The 21,144-nt window shown below is 47.6% G+C and overlaps 1 protein-coding gene across 3 annotated transcripts in view; it reads right to left on the reverse strand.

Annotated features, from left to right (window-relative positions):
- CASZ1 (castor zinc finger 1) overlaps window positions 1-17,781 on the reverse strand; it is a 198,130-nt gene extending 180,349 nt beyond the window's left edge. For 2 of the 3 annotated variants that reach the window (XM_051637228.1, XM_051637223.1), the window contains exon 1: window positions 17,643-17,781. The gene's annotated coding sequence lies outside the window, so the exon portion shown is untranslated. Of the gene's footprint in view, window positions 1-17,265; window positions 17,295-17,642 lie in introns of those variants that run through there. The other variant, XM_051637224.1, reaches the window with a different exon arrangement.
- Window positions 17,782-21,144: the final 3,363 nt, after the last annotated feature.

Consider the following 21,144-nt stretch of genomic DNA (forward strand, 5'->3'; position numbering starts at 1 on the left):
TAGCAATTACATCCCAGAGCCAGAGCAGCCCACAGCAGTATGACTGGGCTGGCACCAAAATTGCTAATCCCTGTGGATAGAAACTGCCTAGGAATGAGCCATGTTCCAGGTGTCCATCAGTTTCCTGGGTGTCAGAAGGTTCTCTGAGGACTTCATACCCAAACCAGTACCTTAGTTACTGTACAAAAACCTGATGTGGGTTGGGGAGATACGTAATGCAGACTTGCTCCAAAAAAGCATCTTATCCTATGAGATGGAGCCAGATCATCTCAGGACAATGAACAAAGGTAAAATTTCACTCTAGATTAAGCAAAAAAAACATTCATTCCCCCCTAAATGAGAAACTCAGTACAGTTCCCTTCCTGCTGGTATTCCTTGAAGACCAAGGTATATGCAAAGTGAATACGATCAGAAAATAGTAACACAAAGCCTTCCCAACCAGGAGAATGGAACCTCTGGGATTTGAAAGAAGTCATGTTACTTCTCCTGTTCCACACCTCCATTTGCACAAGGAGAATGAAGCCCACAAAGTAACCCTGTGAGATTTTCAGACCTGCTGCAGAAACTTAGAAAAGTCCAAGAAAGCTGATAAGCTTTGGATGCTTCTACACCCTGAGACACCTGCCTCCAAGAAGCACGTGGCCAAGTCAGCTCCAGGACCTTTGGAACCAAACATGGCTCTCTAGAAACAATTCAGTGGCGCTTGGCCTTTACAGCATCATTTAACTCAAGGCCAAGCAGTGGCAAAACAGTGTGATCAGAACAGAACTGTTATAAACAACTTCACAAAGGTGAAAGGCACCAGATTATCTGCCCATCCCTTTCCATTTCATATCGAAGAGGAGTCCTGAGTGGAGGAGAAGGTCGCTGAACCAGCCTCTTGGGCTGGAGGCAGCTTTGCTGGCAGCACAGTGACTCAGCGGCGAATCAGGCCAGGCCTGGCTGCGGCGGGGACATGGAGACAGCAAAGCCAGAGAGAGAGAAAAGTACAGGCAGCACAGGAAGTAGGGCTCCCCTGGGCCCAAAAGCAAAACCTGCCCAAGGCTTCCACACTTCTAGGAACTCTCTATCCTTGACAGCATTTGTTAATCAGCTGAGCCCCAATTACTGGCACCTCCTTCACCAGCAGGAACCATCGAGCCAGCACTGGGCACAATGCACAGTGCCACTGGCACAGCTGCTGCCCTGTTCTGCCCCTTTGTGACACAACAGCTGAAGCAGCTCGTCAGCAGAAACCTGCTTTTCAAACAACATTCCCCACTCTGCTCCAGCTCTTTCTCACTGTGGGCCCAGGCAGTCAGTTTTTTCTCTCTCCTCACAGATATCTCTGTCTCTCTGAAATATTCAGATGATTTGGTTTTGTTCTCTTCTCCCCTACATCAAATCCTCCCCCTGCTTGTGGAAGCAGTGGATTTCACCCAGGCACAGGAGGCTAATTTACACCCTTCAGGGTTTAAAATAGCAGTGGCGTAAATGAAAAGTCCAATTTCTTCAAATTTGCATTGTAAAACCATCCTTCAACTTCCTTGAAATAAATTTTACTATTTTATTAGTGCAAACAAAATGGTAATAAAACACTAATACAGCGCCTTGTATCCAGGGGAAGAGCTAAAATTAACATAGACCGAGCAGTGTTTGCTATTACATTCAATTACCTTTTTACTTGAGATTTACATTCTCATCCCCTTAATCTCCACAGTGGTGGCTTTGAAATCGTTCCCCACAGTCATTCCTGCGTTTGGAATGGACAGCAGGAAAGCCACTCGCTCACCACCACCGCTCCTGCTGCCAGCACCCTGGTGCCAGCCTCTTCTCTCGAGACCCCAAGGCAAGTTTCCCCAGAGCATCTCCAGGAAGCCCAGCAGCAAGTACCTTCACCTTCCTCTGTTAGTCTCACTCAGGCTTTAATTTCTGAAGTCCAGACAAATACACTAGCAGCAAAAATACAGCCCATGTTCCACAACTGCCTTCCATCTGGCTCTGGAAACTGTTCCTTAATTCTCAGCTACAAGTCGTGTTGCAGGCAAGTTTTATTATCTCCATTGTTCATATAGAAAAACTAAAGCAAAGACTGAGGACCAAGTCTGAACGTGGCTCCCAGCATAAATCTGAAATGGCGTGTTTTGTAGTGGAAGTATTCCAGCTTTTGCCTGGGACTCACTGAATTCAGACTCTTGCTCTGGAGTTACTTAACTAGGATCATGCCCTGCAACCCAGAGGTCCCACATCCACAGGCTTAGCAGTGTGTTCAGAAGAGAAGCTCCAGGACTGCCTGATAAAACTCAGAGAGAACATGCACTGAAAAAGGATTCTTTTAACATCCTAGACATGCCAGTGATTTGGGCAGTTATCAGGAGAATGGCAAGCCTTCAAAAGACACCACAGAAAACTGCTGGATTGGTCCAGCTCCATGAGGTGACTTGGATCCTCTTCTCTTCTTTCTTCCTTTTCATGTACTGAATGTTGGACACTTCCCCTCTTAGGAGCCAAGTCAAAACATTAAACCTTTCTTTGGGGAGCATGGCCAGCACCTTCCCTACAGGTGTTACTCACAACTTCATTCACTAGTTTTCATATAGCACTTTATGATACCCAAAGGAAGTAACAGAGGTTCATTAAGCACTGTGTTGTATCCTTCTAGACTCCACAGCTTTTCATCCCAGCTTGCTCACTACTCAGCTATTCCAGCATTACAGCTCCACAACACTGAACCGTCAACAGCTAAGCAGAAGTACAGAGCAATCTGGGAAGGTACCAACCAGCATCCTAGGGAAGCGCTTCTCCTGAGAGAAAGAAGGTCATTTGAGTGTAGCCCAAGCCCAGCTCAGCTTTTCTGAATGTACAACACACAGAGTGCTTGCAAGTGCCTGACAGAGAGAGCCATCACCTCCTGTTTGGATTGGAAAACACTTCTAATGGCTCTAACCGAGTTCCAGGCAGCACAGGGGCACTAAGTGGCCCTGGATCGTACCTAGAGGAAGCAACAACTAATTGGCTGAACAATCCTGCTGAAACCCAACTCCACCAGAATCCATTTTGTCCCAAATAGCACAAGGTCACTCTAATTTCTAATGCCCCTTCAGCAGCTACGCCGTAACTCCCAAGTCTTCTTTTTAAAGAACGTTGCAGGTGATTCAGCAAGACAGTTTGTGCCAGTAACAACCTGCTGGTCAGAGTTTTCCTGTGATAGGGAGGCCTATGTCCTGGCACTAGGTGGTATTCAGGAGTCCCCTAGGCAGCATTCCTGTCAGATGCCTTCAAGGCCCTCTTTTCTCATCAACAAAACCTTTTGGTTTCCTCATTTTGATCCAAAACTTGCATGCCTATCCCCTAAACTGCTCATCCATTTCTCCTCCTGAATAGCAGGGTCCTTCATCCTTCCCCTCTAGTCAAAGGCAAAGCAACAGTCTATAGGATACCCCTAGAATAAATGATAAGTCCTTCCCATCTAAGTAACAAATGTGTCCCCAGGAAACCTTTCATCTGTCCCCCTTCAGAAGGCAGTACACAAAGGCCCTAGTGCAAACAAAATTATCACAAGACGCCTGAGCAAAACAAAAAAACCCAAACAATAAAAAGTAGGAAGAAGAAACCTGCCCAGCAGCAAAGGGCTGAGGTTGGTTTCAGCTGGTCTTCTGCCCCTTTTTTCTGTTCTTTTTTCCCCGCTCCCCTGAACAAAAGAAGTTTGTTGTCAGGCTCAAACACTTCCTGGGCCTTGTCCGAGTTCCACCTTGTTTTCTTTTTCTCTTCTCCCCACCCTGTACAAATAAAGCAAAAACCAACTGGCACCACCTGTGATGAAAGGACAACTAAATGGAAGAATTTTATCTTTTCTTTCTTTTCTCCCTCCTTCTTTTTCCCTTTTTCTTGGCCAGAAGTTTTGGGCAAAGGACAAAAGGTATTGTTGGGTAAGCATAATTCCAGTGGCTGAGTCACACTAAGACACTAAAGCTCTGGCTGCTGATGGGGTAAAGTAAGCCAAGCTGCTGCTTCACTAAATGCAGTAAAAATGGCAGCAGTACCACTGCCAGCTCTGCCAGCCCCAAAATACAGGGGGCAACAGAAGATTATCATAGTAAGAAAGGTGCAAAGAAATCAAATGAAATCCTGGTACAAATATCTTCACCTAGGAAATCTCAGGAAGAAAGACTGACACAGAAGAGGCGGGATGGGCTCCTCCCTGAAGGCTGTAAAGGTTGGGAAGGCCATAGTAAAGACAGTTAGGATCTTTACTTACAATAAGGTAAGGCTGAGATGCCTTCTTCATCTCTCCATCCAGACCTGCTTTGTTTTATTTCATGGCACAAGTCAGACCCACAGCTGGCCAGTCCCATGAGTGGTCTCATTCTCCCCCAAACACAACCAAATGGGCAGGGGGCTTCCAGGCACCACAACAATGCAGATAATCACCAAGCCATTGCTGGCTGCAAATTAAACGGTGCCCCAAGCGGGCACTTGCTTGGAGCACATTCAAAAGCCCACTGTAGACCCTGCAACTGAATGGTGCATTTGGGGGAGCTGGAGCACTGGCTGTTTGTTTATTTTATGATGCACTTTGGTCTCTCTCAGTTGCACTGTTATCCTACACCTGCTCTCTCCCCTTTCTCCGGGCTGATAACAGGTAGTATGATGTGTGGAGTGGAGACCTGGCCTGGCTCTTTTTGTCTTCAATGAGACACACATATTTCATTCCAGACTATCAATACTCAGGGTCAGGGAAGAAGCAGAAAATTTCCCTCAAATGGCACACTCAGTTCAGGAGAATGAGGAGCAAGGTCCTGAAGTGGACAAACATCTTTGTTGATCAATCTGGCTTCCCCAGTGCAGCATGTCTCCTCATGGAACCCACACTCACACAGGGTGTTACACTGCTGCTATGTTTCCTTAATGTAGACCTAAGCCTGGTCTCTTTCAACAGTTCTGGCACCTCTTCATGGCAGACCCCATGACACACGGAGGCGGCTGAGAACAAGGAATCATGCTTTTCCAAGAACGGGGAATCCAGATTTTCTGGTTTATAAATTTTCCCATCTGGATTTGTTTTGCTGTTCATAGGGTAGATCACCAGAGATAAGGAAAGAAAAGTAAAATATCAGAGCAATGGCAGCCCCGACAGGCTCAGATGAATTTCTTGCCTGTCACAATCTCCTGTTTGAGCAGAAATTTGAATGCATTTTCCAGCAGCAACACAGATAAACTGGCATCTCCCTCAGGGGGTGTTTCAGTCCTCCTGCTGCCTAAGGGTTCTCTAATGTAGGAACTGAGGAGCTTGGACATGCCCGCTCTCAAGACTGTCTCCATAAGGACATGGTAACTCCTCTGCCACTTGCATGGCAAAAATTAAAATTGGCTGAGTCTTCTTAGGGTGAAACCCATGACAAGGACCTATAGATGAGCAGGTTATTACTTGAAACAGCTGCAATGAAAGACTGTGTTGGGAAAATCCTGCACAAGCTCCTGAACGACATAGGAAGGAATGAGTAGGTTGTCTCCACGTAACAGAACCAGTAGCTTTACCTCTCCTGCGTGGCACAGGGCTTGTTGGAGCCTGTTCTCTGGGAATAAGCCCCCAGGATTGTAGCCGAATGGTCTGGGAACAGATCTCCCAATCCCTACCAAGCTGTCCATTTGCTCCCGGGTAAGACCAAGCCCTACAGGATCTGTCGGGGTCGCTCTTCCCAAGGACCTGAACTGGCTTCTAATGCCACCGGCTGTCCAGGTACAGAAAGGCACCTGCAGACTAGAGCTGATATGGGCCTGGACCCTAAAGATTACTGTAGGTAAGAGTAGCCTGAGGAGTGGAGCCAAGGGGCCAGGGGCTGTGATGCTGTGTACGTTTGTCATCCCCTGTCTCCCCTAAGCCAGGCTGCTGAATTTACACAGCAAGGACAACTTGGTAAAGACAGTGCGGCGGCTGTCAGCTGGGAGCCTCTGCACACTAAGCTCCTGGTTAAATGTTTTCATCAAAACCAGAGCGAGAAAGTGCAGAGCAAACACCGCCAATTAGAGGCTGGGATGAAGCGTTCCTGCCAGCAGATCTGGTGAGAGGGGCATGAGTCACTTTAACCCTTTGGGAGCCAGAGCCAGTACAACTCCACTGGGGAGAGGAGTAAGATGGAGAGGAAACCTCTTACAATCCTTTCATTTGCATCCACTCATTTTAATTTATTTGTAGACAGTTGAATTCAGGAGTGAGCACTCGCCCTGTTTGGAGTCATATTATCCCTGTAACCTCTGCCCTCACCACGTTCATCATACCTGGAGAAGCCTGAAGCAGGCAACCTGCCTGCTCCAGCGAAGATGGTCACCAGCTGGTTTGGAGAGCCAGACAGCAGCCCAGGGCAGAGCCTGCCAGGTGGACATGTAAGAGGTCCATCCCTCAAGCCAGCTCTACCTTCCAAGTCCATTCCAGCAAACAGCCCATTGGTTTTGCTGAAGGCTGAGGCGTCAATGAGAGCAGCGTGGCAAAAGTCCATTCCTCACTCCAAGAAAATAGGATTTGTCTCTGACAAAATGCTTTGCCATCAGAAACATGATGAAATGCAGCCAGCAGTAAGAGGAGAGCTGGGATCAGGATAAGGCTGTCCCTCTTTCCCCAGACTGCCTCTGCTTAGTTGCTCTTTACTGAAGAGGTGATAAAAATGTAACTGCATAATTGGGCTAAATTCCCTTTCAATGCAAATAACATGCTCCTGTTTGTGGCAGGATTTGGTGCAGAGAAGCCAAAAGTTCAGCTTTCTAGGAGTATCAGAGGTTGCAACATTAGAGGTGTTCAGAGAGATCAGTCGCTTCAGCAGCAACAAACCCTGAAGTCAGAGCTATGCTTTTGCTCTCAGTCACTCAAGCAAACACCCACTGACTCCACCTCAGCACAGGCCTGAGCAGACACTGCAGGAAAGGGCCTCAGCCTGTCTATGGACCAAACCCTGCCCACCTGCTGCACCGGCAGAGACAGCACTGCTGTGACCGGAGGCACCTTGGAAGCTTTCTGACAGGGAGCCTCCTCCTGGCCAAGCTCCCTGTCTGGAGGTGAGAGACAGAAACAGGCACAGTGGCCGTCGACCTGCTGCTATGGAGATCAAGAGGCATTCACCCAAGGCATGGAAGCTAGAAGCTAAAAAAGGATAAATTAACACAGCAGTTATATCGGTGGTCTCCCCTTCAATCTAGGGCACAGTAGGGCTGTGCGTGGTGCGGTCCAGGATCTGGTCCTCCACAGTTATGTGTGTCCAAGCTGGGGGCCCCAGAAGTTGGGAATTTCAAGCATACCATGACTACTGGAACAGGCAGTTTCAGATCATGCTGAGCCAGCTTGTGGCTGTATTCAAAATTGAGGAAATTTACAGCTGTAAGCTTGGAGTTTATACAACCCGTAACTTGTTAGGGATGGCTGACCAAGCCAAAACGATCGCTCCCCAGCTGACAGGGCTCTTATTGGTTAGACCTTTGAGAGCCTGGTACATTTTATTTTTATTTTTTTTTTCTTTTGCATGGGTCGGGGGGCATAAGAAGGAAAACATCTATTTTTCTCCTTATTAAAGACAAACTGAAATTAAGGCTCGGGTTCAATCCACCATGGATTCCTCAGCACATCAGTTACAGACTGTAGCATATCCAGTGACCACCTCCTTGGATAAAGCTTCTGTATTTTTCTCACTCTGAGCAAAGACTTGCCAAGTGAATAGCTCCACAGGATTCAACCTATTATCAGCAGGGTTAGCAAGGTTGCTCCCATGCTGGCCCCTTTTCCGTGGACACTTCCCTCACCATTTGTACTAGATCTCACAAACACTGCTCTGCTTCAGCCTAGCCTGCAAAAAAATGTGGTCTGAGTTTGGTACAGCAAATACAGTGTCCTGCAAAGACCTTGCTTCCATCTCTGTTGCAAAGATAAACAGCTGGAGCAATATCAGACCTGAAGTCATCTGAACCTGGATTCACAAACAGCAACACAAGAAGTCTGCCAAGTAACGGGCAGGCAGCAGGCAGAGAGTGTAAAGCAGGACTCCAGGAGCCCTCTGACAGGAACAAAATCAGCATCATTCACTGTGCCTGCACGTGTGAAAGCTGTCCGGCCCGGGGAACGCATGGGGCCTGCCTGCAGCTAACAGCCTCAACCCCAAAATCCTCCCTTTTTATTACAGTGCGGTCCCAGTTCTTGTCTGAAAGGCATTTTCAGCTCCCAGGACTCACTTTTCTGTGTGCCCATGGGACAGTCACATCAGTGTCAACAAACATAGTCCTGAGGATGAGGTGCTCAAGCATGATGAGAGGGTCCATATACCAGTCACTACACAGTCACAGGGACTCCAATCACTGCCCTGGGAGGATGCATGTTTTTTAAGACATGGCTAAGGAGCATTAACAGGTCTCCCCTTTACCGTCCACTCCACCCTGAATACGTAACAGCCCAGAACATCAACAGTTTACATGAGTTAAAGAGCCCGCTTTAGGGACTCACTCAAGCAGGATAAAACACTCTTTAGCACCCCACCACCATGTAAGAAAATTAAGTAAATGGGGACCTTTGGTGAAGTCTGGAGCCTGAAAAAAGGGAAATTTCCTCTCTGCTCTGTGAGCAGGGATCACATCGCCTGCTGCCGCTCCCACAGTTTAAAATACTTAAGTCCTCCAAGGTGCAGCTTAATTTTCTTTTTTAAAAAAGAAAAGTGTCAGTCTAATTAGATAAATCCTCCAAGCACGTGGCCTGGAGTTCGTCATGGAAATTAACCTCCTTGAAAGATCACAGTGACTGAAATAAGAAACTGTGTGTTTTGGCATAGTGCAGTGAAACGAGAGATGCAGGCTGCATTTCATACACCTTCCCTTTCATAAACCTGCCGCGTATCATATCTGCCCTACTGGCCCTGAGCTCGGCACCAAGACTTTATCTCCGAATGCCTGTTTGCAAATCGCTGCTGAGAGGTTACAATAACCCCTGGGAGAGATTTTGCTGGCTCACCAGTGTGAAAGGACACTGCTCCCCTGGTATAAAGCTGGGCCAGCCTGAGGCACTGGTGGAGGGAGGGGCTCAACACCAGCAGCCCTACAGAAAGGATGTTCTGCAGACACAGCCACCATGGGGAGGCAGCCAGGCCGGGAGCTGTTTGCCTGCCCTGGAGCTGTTTTGCCAGCCTCATCATCCAACTTACAGACAAGGGTGATTCTGTGCAGCCCTCGATCCCACTGGCATGGGGAGGGGCTGAGTGGGGCAGAAGGGACATACATCAAGGCCACAATCACATAGCTCAGTTTGCATTCATGCCACCTACATTCATGTCTTGTGTTTCAGAAGGCTCTGCCTAGCCGCATTGGAAAGGTGTGGGGCTGGGAGTCACACTGCTTAGGAATAAAAAGCCCTGGTCCCTTTGCTATTGGAAGCAGAAGCAAAAGCAGGGAAGAAAAGAACTAGTTTGCAAGCAAGAGTCAACTGCCATCCCTACTTTCAAGTCTAAGTCAATAACAGAACTAGACTATTTCATTCCTTCAGAAAATGTTGCCTGTTAACTCTCCCAGGCCACTGGACAAACTTGTGCTAGGGTCACACTCAACATTTGTTCTGTAAAGACTATTGCAGGCCCCTCCTGAGTGACATTACACATTTCAGTATAGAGCTGAAGTAAGACCCCTTTCACAGTTTCAAATAGTTCTTTCCCACCAAAGGGATTTAAGGATTCTCCTAAGCTCTCCAGTTAACACTGTCCTTTCAAAGGATAGTAAGCAAAATTAAAAAGTCCCTAACAAATACGTAGAGTTCATCTACCTCCTTCTTTCCCAAGTCTGATGGATGCTGGTGTGTGCCATGCTGTGCTGCCATCCCAGTGCTGGGACCAGCCTTGCACAGAGAAGGATCAGGACCAGCCTCAGTAACCAACTTTTAGGTGACTTCAATTGTCATTGAAATGGCAAGCCCTATAGCTCAGAATTTGCAAGCAACCTATTTTGTTTCAAAACAGCATCACTGGTGGCAGAACAAAAATACCTTCTGGAGAGAAAACTACCCCAAAATGCCACAGCAGACAAGGAGCCAAAGGCCCCAAACAACCGCCAGATCTGCAAACACGGACCCTCTTCCTACAGTCCTTCTTACACCACCAGGCTCTGCAGCTGGATGGCTCTAGATCTCACCCTGGGAGTACAGACTCCTCTACCTCCAGATCCTACCCTAGACCAGCTCAATCATGCACGAAAGGTATTAGCTGACACCTCAACAACAGCCATTCGACAGAGCGAGCTGAGATGTTGCAGGCAGAACCCTCAGTACCGAAGCCCAGGCCTCCTTGCTACAACTCATTACTCGTCTCAGGGAAGAGTTCAAAAACAGGCAATGCACAAAAACTGAGCTCATGTTTTCTGCTGCTCCCTCCAGCTCAGGGTTTAGGCATGCTTGAAGGACTACCAGAGAAACGAGGATGAACTCAGCCCTAATACAGTTTCTTAGCAGTTCTCTGCCAAGTACAGGCAAGCCCCACAGTTCCATTACTAATAACTTAATACCTAATAATATTACCGATGTAACACTTAACCTTGAAGCCAAGCACCTGGACCCAGAAAATTCAGCATTTAGCAAGACTTCCACTTCATTGTATTTGGCTTCTCCTGCCAACAGATCAAAACTCGGCAGCCACAACTCCTTCCCAACTGCTTTATGGTACACGGAGTCACTTAAAAAAAAAAAAAAGATAAAAATCCTACTTCAGCCAGAAGCTGTGGGCTGAACCAGAGAGACAACATGGGCTACAGGAGGGGGGAAAAAAAAAAAAGTGCTATTCCACCCTCCTGTTTAGTCTTGGGATGCATTAGGCAAATTCCCAACTACAGTAGTCCTTTCTGCCAGCAACCGGACTTGAGATAAGAGACCAGAAAGAAGGGCCAGTGGGCATCACTGAAGGCTCAGCATCTTCCACTACACATCAGCACAGTAAGAAGTGCTCTGCCAACCCTGAAACATTTTTTCCAAAAGGAACATGCACACCCTTTAAAATGGGTATGGTGAAATCTGCCTGGAGAGGGAAGGACCCAGCAACACAGGCAGGTTCCTGACTCCTTATCATCAGAGCAAGCAGCCCAGCCCCTTAATTCACTTTATCAGTGTCCTCTTTCTTACTGCTACACAGGCTCAAATCCTCCAAAGCGACTGCAAACACACTGCTGAGGAGGTAGCGTGCTATCTGAATCCTCCACGGATTCAAAGACATCTCCACGTTTTGCTGTAAGCCTGAAGTTGGAATAAAAGAGCCCACCAGAAGGAGCGAGTGGAGCCCCCGGCAGCGCCGTGTCTGTGCTCCGAGCCACCTAGTGTCCGCGCTGCGCAGGGAGAGGCGCGGGAGGCACAGCCTGCAGGGAATTCGGGCACAGAAGGAGTTATGACATCCAACATGAGGGAAAGGAGCTAGGAAGAGGGTGTGCAGGGTGAGGAGTGAGCGAGGTCTCACCCCGAGCTGAGGAAGCAGGTGCCAAACCAGAGACATGGCAAAGCACCCAGCCTGACAACCCACCCTGGGCACCCATCCCCCTGGGTGAGAGAGACCCTTCAGCACAGATGGAAGAGGACAGCAGATTTGCTCCTCAAACCAAGTCTGTCAGGGAGCATCACCCTTAAAGGCCAATACTTCAGCCCCAAAGTCCAGCTGGGTTGCTTATCGTCTCTGGGATGCAAACTTGGAGACAACTTTCCCTGGCATAGGCCTGTGGAACAGAACCGAGGCGCCCAGAGCCACATGCCCCACCAACCCCTACCCACTCCCTCAAAAACCACTTTCATCCACATCTCCTCTCCTGCCCCCCACCAGTAGCCCCCTCCTCCTCGCTCTCTTTCTCTGTGTCCTCGAGACTCCTCTCACCTTGAGGAGTGTTAGGATTACCCAGCATTTACACTCAATGCTCCTCTTTATTCCTTAAGACTTATTAAGAATGATAATGAGCTCCAAAGCAGTGACACGTCTCTCTCTCTCCCCCTCTGTCGCGCTCTCTCTCTCTCTCTCTCTACGTGCCTTTTCCGTCAAAGGCACACAGGACAAATCCAACCAAAAAAAAAAAACCCTGACAATATGGATCAAGGACACACGAGGATTTATATTCTACAAATCCAGCCTTTTTTGTTTTTATTATTTCTACTTAAATTCCACCCCTTCCTCTTCTTACTCATATTCTCCCCCCTCTACCCCAACCCTCTCGGACTTTGAATGAGAAAGACGAAGAAGAAGAGGAGAAGAAAGCTGCTTGCCTGGAAAACCTCGTTAATGTGGAGCTCTTAAACGGTTGATTAATTTTAGCAAAATTTACGATGGGCTCTTGCTTTTCTTTGAAGCTGCAGCCTTATACACCAAAAGCAAGTTAACTTTAAGATCCGTCTTGTGAGCCCACTGCCCCCTAATTCTTGGATGTCCTGTTTAGGTACACAAATATATAGGAGAGAAATTCTGTAGCAGAGCATGGAAGCAGTTGCCCTTCTGGGTGCTGAAAGTGGTTTGATTTAAATCCCTTTAGTACAGCCTAATAATCACAACCTGAAAACTCCCAACTTCTAGCTATTTAACTTCCCCAAGAGATTTATAAAAAAAATAAAAATAATTGCTCAGTCCTTCTAAAATAAAAGGAAACAGGGAAACACAAACTCTAATTCCAAGAGAAGTCTCTTCAAGTCACATCTTGTCACACCACAAAAATACCAGGCTCTCGGCTGCATTAGAAACATCAGGTTCTCCCTAAGCCACCTTTAAACCAGCTATGTTTCACCAGAGGGAAAATCAACCTAAGGAAATGTAAGATACAGATTTATACATGTCCTGAACTATACCTCAGTATTTCACTTGTCCCCCTAGCTTCCTCCTACCCAGTATTTGCTTCTATTCTTTGTCTCCCTCTGCTAGACTCTGTTTTTCTGATATAGACATCAGGAGGTTAAGGGCTCAATTATCAAGTCTGTTGAATCCTGAGCTTCATGTTACTTCAGGGCTTCTCTGCTGCTCTTTGGAAACTACAGTGCAAAATTTCTTTCCTTCTCCGGTCTTTTTAACTTGTCATGCCTATTTCCAACACACCCCTATGCGTGAACCCACAAATCTATTTGGGGTGAAAAGACTGAAACCATGAATTGCTTTGGGAGACAGAAACATTAATAAAAATAACCCTAAGAGTGCCTAGCCAGACTGAACCTGGAGCATTTGCGATCTTGAAACCTAAAGTAACATCCACATGGAATTTACAAAATATGATTCGAGTGGTTCTAATTAGCCCCAGTCTGTGGAAAAATTGGAAGGAAGCGGCTCTTTGATTAATGCTACAAACCAGAAAGGAAACAGATTTTAAAACTTCAAGTAGCAGCACTGTGGAATACAGAATCATTACCAGAGTACATTTATGATACCTGCTTCAATCAGATGGCTTGGGGTTTTGTTTTTAGGGGTTTTTCCTTTTTAAGGGAAAAAAAAAAAAAGGAAGACAGGATGCAAGTAAAAGGTTTTGTTTATGGAAGTGTGCGGCGCTTTTATCTCCCAAGGAATTTATATAGCTGGACTGTGTATAAATCCTTCTGAAAATGAAATTAGCAAAACCAAAACAGGGGTGAAGGTGCTCGGCGGGGGGGGGGGGGGGGAGAGAAAATTACCACCTCAGTAAATCATAGCGGATAACCAGCCCCTGGCTTGGACAGATAGCAAATTCAGCTTTAATAGGAAGAAACAGAGTTGGAAAGGGAAAGGATGAGATTCATACCTGCAGCAAACTCCTTGTAAAAATGGGGGGGCTATTTTTAATACGCTTTTGAAAGTCACTGGGCAAGTTTGCTTGGGCTTGAAAAGAAAAAGGAAATAAGTTGTTTTTTTTTTCCAGCTAGCTTGATTGTTTTGGGTGGAGCTCAAGCGTGTGTGTATATATGCTGTATATAAAAATGAATTACTAATTCTTTCCTGGAAACTGTTTGAATTGCAATCTGTAAGATACAAAAACACACCTTTATTTTAACACTGATTTTAATACAGATAGAAAGTGGGGAGGGGGGGGGGAAAGAGACAGGGACAGCAAGGGAAACATTTTTTCCCAGTACAGAGCAAAACCCTTAAGCAAGAATAATACCTCCCCACACAGATCCACGCACGCACACACTTTGCTCAGCTGTACAACCACCAACTGAACTCCAGCTTTCAGTGGCTTTTCCCTGCACCAGGGCTTCGCTCTGAAACTGCAAGAATGACAACGTCATGTGTGTGGAAAGCTGACACTTGGAGCTTTTAAAAAGAAATGAGGAAAAATAAGCTGTTGACTTCTTGGTTAAAGTATTTTCTTGTTCTAACTCATGTTCTTATGTCACTGGGCTAAAAAAAAAAAAGAGAGAGAGAGGGAGAGAGAGATATGACTTTCCTTGAATGATCTGTTTAACCTAAGCCAGAGGAAAAAAAAAGAAGTCATTAATTACTTATGTGAGCTATTGCTTCTGAAAGACAATAAACCTGCCTGGTCGCCATGGATATGACATATTTGCTCTGAAAACAACACAATAATTAGCAAAGGGGAAAGATACAAGGAGAATATGCAAACTCCTGAGTTTAAAGCCATAGTGTTTCCTTTTTTCCCCCCTCCTCTTTTTACTTGTCAGAGTCAATTCTGTTTGCAATTCAAATCAAACAAATAAACAGAATATTTACCAAAAAAAATTAAAATTATCCACCACACTATGAATCACACCCACCAAAAGAAAAAAAAGAAAAAGGAGAAAAATTAATAAGGAAAAAAGATAAAGTCTGGTATGGACAGATCATAAAGCACCTAGGTGTTTTCCATATACATGTGTGTGTGTATATATATGTGAAATATAAATGTATATACACGTACACACAAACATACAGAGTTGTAAGGGTTACGTGCACTGTTTCCTTTAGGACTATTATTTTATTTTTAGGATTAGTATGGAAGCACAGTAAGAGGAAAAACGTCTCTGTTTTAGGGAGTGGGAACGTTTTGCAGGTATGCTAGGAGAAAGTACAAGAAGGGCTTTTTTTTACTGTAGTAAACATGCATTGTGCTGGTAGTATTTTCTTTGCAAACCGTTTTTTTCTCCAGAAGATAAGCAAAAAAACCCCACAATGGTGCGCACCGTGTGTCAGCCTGACCAACACACCAAGCTTCCCAGGAGTTCTCAAATTTTAAGCATAAAGAAATAAAAAAATTCTTCTCTCCCCTCCATTACTTTGTATAAAGTGGTATTATACTGAATCACATGCAATAATGCAATGGGTAAGTTAGGAAATAATGAAAACTGAGTTATATGCAGAGAGACTTCTTCGAAATAATTTATAAATGTTGCAGGGAAAAATGTTTTTTAGATTCCTCTCTCATTAAGATGAGACAAAGACTATTAAAACCTTCTCTAATGCGGTAGGTTTCTGGATTCTGACCTCCACATTCAGAAACCAAGTAATAAAAACACCCTAACAAGCACTTTATCTTTAGAGATATTTGACTTTGAACTTATTTTAACATTTAAAAGACTTGGGAGGTATAAAAATAACAATATAGTTGCCACAAGTTTCTGTTGTTGTTGTTGTTTTCACTGCTAAAAAAAAATCTTTAGAACAAAATAAGTAGATTAAGGAAACATCCCCCTAATTTAACTGGCTCTTTTTCTATTTTTTTTTAAACAATAGTTTTTAGCTGGACTCTTTGATCTTGAAAGGGTTCTGCTATCTTGTGTGATGAGGGGGGAAAAATGATCTGTTTTAAATGATGATGCAAAAAAAGGATCAAAGCCCTGACTTTCTGTTAGCCATAATAAGCTCTGTCTTGCACAAAGCTTCAACTTCAGGCTTTAATATATAAAATATACAGGAGCCCAATAAAAGCACTGAAAAGGTACAAAGTCTGAAAACAAAAGGGGACGCTGCTCCTTTAAACGTTTTAGTGCATATGGAGTTTGATTTCTGAAAGAGATCAGTTTAACATCTCCATAGAAACCAGCAACAGATTATCATCAACAGAATAAATAACTAGTCTAATAAATTAAACAGGAGGCATAAGATCTGGAAACTTGATTACTGAAGTTCAACAATATTCCCCCATAAACTCTTCCTAACCACCTTTAGGGTAGCTAACAAGGTGGCAGCGACACATAAATAAAGGGTAGGTGGGAAGCAGGCAGGACTTGTGGAAATGCTAAGTCCAAAATCTTCACAAGAAATTATTCTACACTAAGAGTCAGCAAATCAATAGAGGAAATAAATTCATCAATGAAGTTTGGGAGAGACAGCTACTCTTCCAGGGAGCCGGCTGCGAGGACCCGCTGTGCAGTGCAGCGCGGACAGGAGGGGGCACACAGAAGGTGGACGTACAGCTCCTGAAAAGTTTCACCTTTCCAGCCAGAAAGGGCAGGAGGGCTCGGGTCGATCGATCAGACCCGCTGTGATTCAGAGCAGCCTCCAGCCGCAACCCACCCCTCAAAGTTTCCCGGAGAAGTTGCCCGCCGCGCAGCCGGGCGGCCCCGGCCCCTGGGCGAGCGGCCGCTCCAGCCCCACGCCCGCCCGACCCTCTTGACAGCTCCCTGGCCGCCCCGGCCCGCCGCCGAGCTCCGCTCCTCCTCCGCGCCCCCCGCGCCGCCGGGACCGGCGCTCCGCTGCCAGCGGCACCGGGGGGCCCGGCCCGGCCCGGCCCCGCTCCTCGCCTCCTCGCTCCGCGGCCCCCCCGCCGGCCCGGCTCTGAGTGACGGCTCGGACACCTGTTCCCCGTCCCCAGAGCCTCCAGCGCGGGCAGCGGCTCCCCCGGGAGCCCCGGCCCGCGCCCCCCGCCCGCTGCCGCCCCGGGCGGCCGCCCCCCGCTGCCCCGCCGCGCACGGGGGAAAGGGGGAAAGGGGGCGAGAAGGGGAAGGAGGCGGAGGGGGGAAACTTCCTGGCTCCGGATGGCAAATCAGCTGCGCATTCTGCAAATGCCACCGGGTAAAAATAACCTGCTACTTCGCCCGGGGGGCCGGGCACCGGCTGCCCCGAGCCGCGCTCCCAGCCGCCGCGGCCCCTGCCCTCCCCGTCCCTGCCGGGGGGCTGCGGCTGTCCCGCTGCGGACGCCCGGCGAAACGCTGCCGGCCCCGGCTCGGCCACTTTGCAGAAAGTTCCCCGACACGGCTCGCCCTGCCGGCACCCGGCCCTGCCCGCCGAGCGCTCCCGCCGCCGCTCGCCCAACTTTGCTGCCACTGCCCCCCCCCCACACACACACCCCCGGTGCCTGCGCCCGGCCGCGCCGGGACCCCCGGGACATGCAGCGCCGCGGGGCTGCGATTACCTGCGCCCGGTGCGGAGCGGGAACACGTGTTCCCCGGTCCCCTGCCCGGGCTCCTGCCAAAGTCCTGGAGATTGACGGGCGCCGCCGCGGCCCCGGCTCCGCCGCCGAGAGCGCACGGCACTGCCCCGCCGCTGCCGCCCGCCGCCGCAGCACCCCCCGCCGCTGCTCGCCTCCCGCGGAGCCGAGCGGCAGCCGCCGGCCGGTGCTCGCGGAGGCTGGGCGCTGCCCCGCGGGAGCCGGGCGCGGAGCGGTGCCCACCTGCCGGGCAGCGCCGCCGGCCGCCCGCCCGCGCACTGCCCCGGCCCCAGCGCCACCGAGCCCGGGGCTGCCGGCGGCGGGGCCGTGACCGGGGCCGGGCGGGGAGCGGACGGGCTTACCTGCACTTGGGGCTGCTTTGGGTGACTTTCCAAGTCAAGGGAAATGTGTGTGTGTTTGGGATGGAGGCTGCAGCGCGCATGCGCCATCAAACTTGCCCTGATCCCGGATTTTTCCTCCTCGCGCTCCCCTTTGCTTTGATTATTGAATTTTCCTATTTCTAACAGGAGGGCGGGCGGCGCGCAAAACCCGGCCTGGAGCCCAACGCCGCCTGCCCCGGCCCGCGCGGGGAGGGGAAGGGGGGAGCGGCGGGGAAGGAGCGGGCACGGAGCGGACTCGGTCTCCAGGCAGACAGGGCAGGCGGGCAAGGGAGCGGCGCCTGCAAAACCCGGACCGGATCGCCCTCCCCTGGCAAGAGAACAGGCGAGAAAGCGGCCCCGTTTCCCAGCCCGCGAGGGCAGCTCGCGATGTCCTGCCCTGTCCCCGCACCAGGCGGTCCCTCTCTCCCACCCGTCTCCCCCCCAGCGAGGCATTAGAAGTTTTATAAAATTTTCTATTTCGCAGCCTGGTGACCTCTGCTCACCTTACTTAAACCCCATGCAGATCACGACTAACCAGACTGCATCTGTTTCTTTACTCCCAGCTGGTTTTCCTAGGCATAATGTTCAGTTTCTATTTTACAAACTTCTAAACTTCGGTACTTTTCTTTTGCTTACATTCTCAGTCTGGATTTCACTCAAGTTTAGATCTAGCCACTGTCTCATTGCAGCTACAAATGTGCTATTTCTCGGTTTGACATCCTGCATCGCTCACTTTGCTGGCTTTTATGCACAGGACTCACTTTTGCAGGGCTGGAAGCTAGAAAAAATGTCAAGGAACAGACACAAGAGCAGGAGGCAGCCTCGTGGCTGGGCTGGTTTTGGGGGGTGTCTTTGCAGGATCAGAGCCAAGGGTTCCCCAGCATTCACCCGCACCTGAATTTCCAGAAGGCAGGCATCACATTTCTATTGTTAAGACATTACATTTTCAACTCTACATTTTCTTTCTCAGCTCTAGGTTTCATCTTCCTGAGACTGTTAATACATGTTGTAGTTACATGTGCACGTTGTGTGGTGGTGGTTCTGCAAAACCATCTTGAGAGACCCTTTCCCTTTGTCCCCTGGTTCACTCAAGGGGAACCAAGAACCTCAGCTCACCAGCACCCCTGTGCTCTGTGCTGGGGCTCAGAGGTGCCTCCTGCCCCTGCTCTTCCCATGAATTAAGGCTGTGGGACTGCATGCAGGTGAACATACCAGCCTCCATCACAGGGCTTGCAGGATTTTGGGCCCTAGGCCCAACCTATGCAAACCTGTAAACTCCTAAATAACTTTTCTCACTGGGAGCAGGGAGCTCTGTGTCAGCACACCCACACAACCCCTTGCAGGAGCGTCTTGCTCTTCCCGTGTGCTTCCCTGTCTTTGTCTGTCTCCACCTGTTGTCTCTTGTCCCATGCTTACCTTGTCTCTTGTCCCATGCTTACCCTGTAAGGGCTTTGGGACAGAAACCATGGTTTTGCTCTGGATATGTCAGTGCCTTGCACGACGGGGCCCTGCTCCATGATCACAGCTCCTACATGCTATTGCCACACACATAAATAATAACAATAATTATTAATAATAGGCTAATTCCTCTGATTTTGATGTGACTACTCATGTGAGTGTAAGTGACTCACAAACATGAGTGTTTGCAGGACTGCTGCCAGCTCTTGGGCTTTTATTGTGAGTCTTCCAATATTTGGTGTTCTCCTTTGATCCCCAGCTCCTGGAATGACATGTTTCTAGCTCTTGTGTTTACACAAGGAAGCTTGGAAATGTGGCCTAGTGCTTCCAAAAGCCTCAGAAGCCAGAGGACAAATAAGAAACTTCCAAAGAATGGATTTTTAATAGCTTTTATGAAAATCCTGTAATTTGGCAGCTTGGGGAGGGGGAAAGAGTCCGACTCATGAATTTTAAACAGACAAATTTAGCAATGTACATTGAGTTAAATATTTAGGTCGCTGTAAAGACCACACTTTCACTAACTATGCTGAAATTACAGTGGAGAGATACATTTCTGTGGAAATATTCAGAGGGTTTAAAGTGTCTCTGTCTTTGCAGAATCTGGGGTTTTGTTTATTTGAATATTGTTTGGTATTCGTCATTCTGAAGTTATTTATTTTAACCTACTCACAATAAGAAAGCAGGAAAATGGGGATGAAAATGGGATAATTAAAGTAAATAGAACTGTGTGAGACTCTTATAATAATTGTGGCAAGTATTTATAAATTGCTGAAAATAAAAAGACCAAACTTCTTGAATTGGTACGCATCACCAGGTTAAAAAATGTGTTTCTGAAAGTAAATGTCCCAACTCCTGGTAAAAAAGTATAAAAGAGCAGGTCCCAAGCTATGAATTCTTGCTTATGAGGCATCCCTAAAGAATGAGGGGTTGGGAGAGTAGGGCCCTTTAATTAAATCTGCATCGTTACTTTTAATTGCATTTACTTATTATTTTCTCTTGTTCACTTTTTTGCATTTCTTTCATTTGGGGTGCTGAACACAGACTGAATGGTCTCTCTTCTAGCTTTGGGAGTGCTGTGGAGTTGACCTAGCTAGGAGAACTTGGGACACTCAACTGTTTTTGAGGCAGTTGTGTTTACCACCAAAGAGCTCTCATGCCTGTGCTCCCCTGTGTGCGGCGTGAGGCTCAGACACTGTACAAACTGTGTCTCTGGCAACAGCTTCAAGCCTCCTTCCAAACCACACCTTGCCCAAAAGCTCTCTCTGCATGTGTTTGAGCCCCATTCCACATGTTTATCCTGTGTCTTTTGACCTTTTAGTCCCTGCTCTCTGAAGTCTGCTTGTGCAAAGCCCGGTCAACCCATCTGGCATTTGCCACACTGGCTCCCAGTGAAGGCCCCAGAGCACATGGCTCCTCAGTCAGATAGAACATGAGGTAATGATACCTTACACAGCCCGTTCTAGATAGAAAGAAAATAATTTAGCAAATTGCAAATGATGCATACTTAACTATTTATGCAGCATCTTCCTGTCATCAACCCAAAGCAATTTTACTTCCGTGTTGAACAGTGGATGAAAATGTTGTATAGATTTAACCATTGCAGGAGTTCCTTTTAAGTGGTGCAGTAATCTCTCTCCAGCTAATTTAGTGTTGTAATAAGGCACCACCCTCACAAGTTCTTTGTGTTCTTGTGTCAATACTGCCCCCAAACCATAAGTGCTGGCATCTGCATCTATCATAAAAGTGGGTCTGAAGCACAGAAAGACTAAAAAAGGAGAAATATGGCCATCACCGAAGCAATCTCAGGAGCCTTTTACCAGTTCTGAACATAGTCAATTTCATTCAGATTTCCTTTAAAATATTATTTACTTTCTCAACAAATCTATGCTATGATTTAACAGCACTGGTAAACTCAAGAATAAACCTTCTCTAACAGAAGCAGAGTGGGATGTACCTGGGGATGGGGACACTTCAGCACAGATTCAGCTTTCTTCTGGCCAGTGGGGGTTCCTTGCCCACTGGTCAG

Source organism: Apus apus, chromosome 20, assembly GCF_020740795.1.
Source record: "Apus apus isolate bApuApu2 chromosome 20, bApuApu2.pri.cur, whole genome shotgun sequence".
Classification (NCBI taxonomy): domain Eukaryota; kingdom Metazoa; phylum Chordata; class Aves; order Apodiformes; family Apodidae; genus Apus; species Apus apus.